General features: G+C 42.6%; 1 non-coding gene across 1 annotated transcript; it reads left to right on the top strand.

Annotated features, from left to right (window-relative positions):
• Positions 1-219: 219 nt before the first annotated feature.
• Positions 220-327, top strand: LOC112427877 (U6 spliceosomal RNA). The gene has a single exon (XR_003019636.1). It is a non-coding gene; the product is annotated as a U6 spliceosomal RNA (small nuclear RNA).
• The last annotated feature ends 5,753 nt before the right edge of the window (positions 328-6,080 follow it).

The following is a 6,080-nucleotide window of genomic DNA, read 5'->3' as shown; positions in this document are numbered from 1 at the left end:
TTGTGCAGATACATTTTTCCCCTGAACAGCCTGGGTGTGTCTGATACCACTGCTAGGAGCCAGGACCAGGGAAAGCACGTAAGCCCTTCCTCCATTCTCCCCTAGGGCCCTGTTTTGATCATGCAATCTGCTCTCCTCTCTTTCCTGTTGAGATAGAAGAGAACAGGATTCATCTACTTAAATTTTGATTGGAGAATTACTCATTTGGAAGGTAAAAATGTGCTCACCTCAGCAGCACATACAGTAAAAATTGGAATGATATAGAGAAGATTAGCATGGCCCCTGTGCAAGGATGACATGCAAATTCATGAAGCCTTCCATACTTTTAAAAAATAAAAATAAAGGGGCCGGGCACAGTGGCTCACGCCTGTAATCCCAGCACTTGGGGAGGTTGAGATGGGTGGATCATGAGGTCAGGAGTTCGAGACCAGCCTGGCCAACATGGTGAAACCCCATCTCTACTAAAATACAAAAAATTAGCTGGGCGTGGTGGCAAGTGCCTGTAATTCCAGCTACTCCAGCGGCTGAGGCAGGAGAATCACTTGAACCTGGGAGGCGGAGGTTGCAGTCCAGATCATGCCACTGCACTCCAGCCTGGGCAACAATGTGAGACTCCATCTCAAATAAATAAATAGAAAGAAAGAAGAAAATAAAACATAAAGAAGGCTGTAGATGAACATTAGGGAATAACTATAGGCACGCACCACCATGCAGCTATAGTTATGTCCCTAACAGGTAGGTACATAACTCTGATACTAGAACTGAGGAGAAAAAAAGGCCTGAGAAAAACAAAAAGTATCCTAATTTTGGAAGAACAATATCAGAGAAAATAATTTTTACTTACCCTGTATATTTTAGTGTGATATTTCCTGTTCTGAGTACTAACTATGGACAACCTTATATGTGAGGCAAAAAAGTAGTGAGTAGAACTGAGAGCCCATTCAAAGAAAAGCAAAAACCTCAGCAATGGATGATCTTAACATACTTTCTTTCACATTCTAGACCATGTGATGACACTGCTACCACCTATTCTCCTCCTGGTGCCCCCTATTCCATTGCAGGTATGTACGCTGGCCATGGGCTATGGTAGAAGGAGTCACACATAGTCTCTCATTAGCCTTGGGGATAATCTGCTAAATGAAGGGTAAGCGCCTGTCCAAGATGGGGTGCTAGCAAATGTGGGGAGGTCACTTGCCTCTGCGTCTCACGTCTCCCAGGGCAGTCTGTAACCACTGTAACTTAGCTAATATTTATCACAATCAGCCATCTTCTGGAAGGAGAGAGCAGATAGATGCTCATCCATCTTCTCCAACCTGTCTATCATCTTTAAAACTCTACTTATTCTGATTATTATAGTATGCAGAGCGAAAGAAAGAGGGAGAGCAAACAGCTCCCTGGCAGAATGTTCAGGATATGCTATACCTCAATCTGTAAATTCACAGCAATTTTTTCAACTGAATGAAAAGAACGATAGTTATTGTTTAATAGAGAGTACCAGCACTGTTTGAGTTTCGAGGTGCTCTCCTGACACATCTCTGCCACTCCAAAACCTACCCAGTGTTACAAAACAAAGAATCACAACCTCAGGAAAGATTAAAACAAATTACTGAAAGGAAAAACAGTTTGATTAAATGATTAAAAGATAAATTATGGGAAGAAGAAAACGGGTGAGAGCAGTGTTCTAAAACTTGATTGTGGTGATGGCTGCATAACTGTGAATTCACTAAAAATCACTGAACTGTATACTTGCAGTAGGTGAATTTTATGGTGTGTAAATTTACCTTTAAAAAAGCTGTTAAAAAAAGACAAACCTTTTTTTAAAAAGTATGGCTCATCATCCAGACAATGAATATTATGCAGCCTTTCAAAAGAATGAGGCAGTTTCCATCCTGGCTAACACGGTGAAACCCCGTCTCTACTAAAAATACAAAAAATTAGCCAGGTGTGGTGGTGGGCGCCTGTAGTCCCGGCTACTCGGGAGGCTGAGGCAGGAGAATGGTGTGAACCCGGGAGGTGGAGCTTGCAGTGAGCCGAGATCGCACCCCTGCACTCCAGCCTGGGTGACAGAGCGAGACTCTGTCTCAAAAACAAACAAAAAAAAAGAATGAGACAGTTCTATATGCATTAATATGAAACAATCTCCAGTAAATATTAAGTGAAAAATAACGAAGCAGAACAGTATGCATAATATGGTATACTTTCTTATAAAAACATTTGAAGGATTACATATATTTACATAGATTATTTCTGATAGGATATACAAGAAACCTGGGGTTGCCTCTGGGGAATAGGTGGGAGCTGGGAGTGAGAGGAAGACTTACTTTTCACTGTATACTTTTTTATGCCTTTTGAATTCTGTGTTATAAGCTTTTTATGGTCTATTTTATTTTTTATTTTTATTTTTTTGACACAGGGTCTCACTCTGTCACCCAGGCTGAAGTGCAGTGGCACAAACACGGCTGACTGCAGCCTCGACCTCCTGGGCTCAAGTGATCTTCCCCCAGCCTTCTGAATAGCCGGGACCACAGGTGCATGCCACCATGCCAGGCTAATTTTAAAAATTTTTTTAGAGATGAGGTCTCACCATGTTGCTCAGGCTGGTCTCAAACTCCTGGGCCCAAATGATCCTCCCACCTTAGCCTTCCAAAATATTGGGATTACAGGGGTAAGCCACTGCGCCTGGCCTGATCTGTTTTTGAATAAACAAAATTATTACTTGTTTTAAAGAAACAAACAAAATGACAGGCCTTCCACCTCAAGCAAATAACACTTTGAAAAAGATTTTCTATCTTTGGTCATCAAATTTGAACTACAGGTCTTAAATATAAGGCTCATATAAGTTGATTATAATAAAGTAATTTGAATTTAGGCTCCAATGTTAGGTTTGAAGTGGAAAAGCATGATTGGTTTTTAGCAACATATTCTTTTTTTTTTTTTTTTTGAGATGGAGTCTCACTCTGTAGCAATATTTTTTTTAAGGATGGACGGACTACTTGTTTGGGTTACTTATCTCTATCCTCTGAATATCCAACTATTCTCAATGTCAGGACTGCACCCAACTGTACCCATAAATAGAAAGGACCCCCTGGCTGCTTCTCCAGGACAGTGAGGCAACAGATCCATGACAGAAGTGCTGTGCCTCCCTTGACTTGTTAAAGAAGGAGCCAATTTCTTCCCAGTTTCCTTGAGAATTCACAGCTGACAAGACAACTTCAGTGCCTGTGTCCACAGTCAGTGTGTGCTATTATACTTTGCCTGGAGAGGAAAAACCTGTTACCCTTAACTATTCTCACTGGCTCTTTTCTTCCTCATTAAGTATCAGAAGATCAGGAGGAGAAAATAAAGCTTGCTAGTTTCTTACCCATATTGTATATTCTATGAGTAAAGACCCACTCCTTCAAAGAATAGCTCCACCCCTGAAACCAGGAACTTGGTCCTTAGCCCGATGAAGTCAACCTCTTGGAGAAATTTTAAAGTTCTTCTAAACAACCTTTTTTTTTTTTTTTGAGAGGGAGTCTTGCTCAGTCACCCAGGCTGGAGTGCGGTGGCGCGATCTCGGCTCACTGCAAGCTCCGTCGCCTCCCGGGTTCACGCCATTCTCCTGCCTCAGCCTCCGGAGTAGCTAGGACTATAGGCGCATGACACCACACCTGGCTAATTTTTTTGTATTTTTAGTAGAGACGGGCTTTCACAGTGCTTGCCAGGATGGTCTCAATCTCCTGACCTCGTGATCTGCCCACCTCGGCCTCCCAAAGTGCTGAGATTACAGGTGTGAGTCACCGCGCCCGGCCTAAACAACTCTTTAATCAGTGACAAAACAAAACTGAATTACAGACTTTTTTTTTTTTTTTGAGATGGAGTCTTGCCCTGTTGCCCAGGGTGGAGTGCAATGGTGGGATCCCAGCTCACTGCACCCTCCACCTCCCGGGTTCAAGCAATTCTCACGCCTCAGCCTCACAACTAGCTGGGACTACAGGTAGGTACATAACTCTTACTCTTCATTTAGCAGATTATCCCCAAGGCTAATGAGAGACTATGTGTGACTCCTTCTACCATAGCCCATGGCCAGCGTACATACCTGCAATGGAACAGGGGGCACCAGGAGGAGAATAGGTGGTAGCAGTGTCATCACATGGTCTAGAATGTGAAAGAAAGTATGTTAAGATCATCCATTGCTGAGGTTTTTGCTTTTCTTTGAATGGGCTCTCAGTTCTACTCACTACTTTTTTGCCTCATATATAAGGTTGTCCATAGTTAGTACTCAGAACAGGAAATATCACACTAAAATATACAGGGTAAGTAAAAATTATTTTCTCTGATATTGTTCTTCCAAAATTAGGATACTTTTTGTTTTTCTCTGGCCTTTTTCTCCTCAGTTCTAGTATCAGAGTTATGTACCTACCTGTTAGGTGCTGTGTGCACCACCATGCCAGGCTAATTTTTTTTTTTTTTTTTTTTTTTTGAGATGGAGTCTCATTCTGTCGCCCAGGCTGGAGTGCAGTGGTGCGATCTCAGCTCACAGCAAGCTCCGTTGCCTCCCGGGTTCACGCCATTCTCCTGCCTCAGTCTCCCAAGAAGCTGGGACTACAGGCGCCCACCACCACACCTGGCTAATTTTTTTGTATTTTTAGTAGAGACGGGGGTTTCACAATGTTGGCCAGGCTGGTCTCGAACTCCTGACCTCGTGATCTGCCTGCCTCAGCCTCCCGAAGTGCTGGGATTACAGGCGTGAGCCACCACGCCCGGCCTAATTTTTGTATTTTTAGTAGAGATGGGGTTTCACCATGTTGGCCAGGCTGGTCTCAAACTCCTGACCTCAGGTGCTTGGCCTCCCAAAGGGCTGGGATTACAGGCCTGAGCCACTGCGCCCCACCCAAAGTTGTTAATAATATTTGAATAAAGGGCTGAGCATTTTCATTTTGCACTGGGTCCTGCAAATTATATGATTGGTACTGGTAATGTTCTGTTTCTCAATCTGGGTGTTGAATTTGTGAATATTCACCAAACTGTACGTATTTTGATATGTTTGCTTTTCTGTATGTGTATCATACTTCAATACAAAGCTTAAAACAGAACTATAGACTATTCTAAAAATAACTCATGAAACACTATTTATATAATGCAGCCAAAGTAGTTTTCACAAGAAAATGCATGGCCGTAAACACTTTTATTGCTTAGTGAGAATAAAAGTTCATTATTTTAAAAATAAAAGCAGACAATGCAGGAAATTAAAAGGGGAAAATGTCACAGTAAGGCAAAATCTAAAGAAAGCAAAAGGAAAAGATTAAGGATAAAAGCAAACAGAATTATTTCAAAACCAGAAAAACAATATAATTGGCCAGGTGTGGTGGCTCATGCATGTAATCCCAATGCTTTGGGAGACTAAGGGTGGAGGATCATTTGAGGCCAGTAGTTCAAGACTGGCCCAGGTAACATAGCAAGACCTTGTCTCTACAACAACGACAACAAAACTAGCCAGCCATGGTGGCGCATGCCTATAGTTCCAGCTACTCAGAAGCTGAGGCAGGAAGATCACTTGAGCCCAGGAACTGGAGGTTATAGTCAGCTATGATCACATCACTGCACTCCAGCCTGGGCGACAGGGAAAGACTCTGTCTCTCTAAAAAAAATTTTGGGGGCCGGGCGCGGTGGCTCATGCCTGTAATCCCAGCACTTTCGGAGGCCGAGGTGGGAGGATCACGAGGTCAGGAGTTTGAGACCAGTCTGGCCAACATGGTGAAACCCTGTCTCTACTAAAAATACAAAAATTAGTCAGGCATGGTTGCAGGCAACTGTAATCCCAACTACTTGGGAGGCTGAAGCAGGAGAATCACTTGAACCCAGGAGGTGGACGTTGCTGTGAGCCGAGATTGTGCCATTGCACTCCAGCCTAGGTGACAAGAGGGAAACTCCGTCTCAAACAAAACAAAACAAAACAAAACAAAAAAGTAAGACAATATAGTTGATGAATAACTCTAAGATCTGGTTCTTTGGCAAGAAGCAAGCAACAAATTTGATAAACCACTAGCTAACAAAACAAACAAAAAAAGAAATGACATAAATATACACATCAGGAATGA

Source organism: Macaca nemestrina, chromosome 12 (genome assembly GCF_043159975.1).
Source record: "Macaca nemestrina isolate mMacNem1 chromosome 12, mMacNem.hap1, whole genome shotgun sequence".
In the NCBI taxonomy this organism is placed as follows: Eukaryota; Metazoa; Chordata; class Mammalia; order Primates; family Cercopithecidae; genus Macaca; species Macaca nemestrina.
Note: the sequence above shows the minus strand (reverse complement) of the source record. Positions and strands in the feature narration are given on the sequence as shown.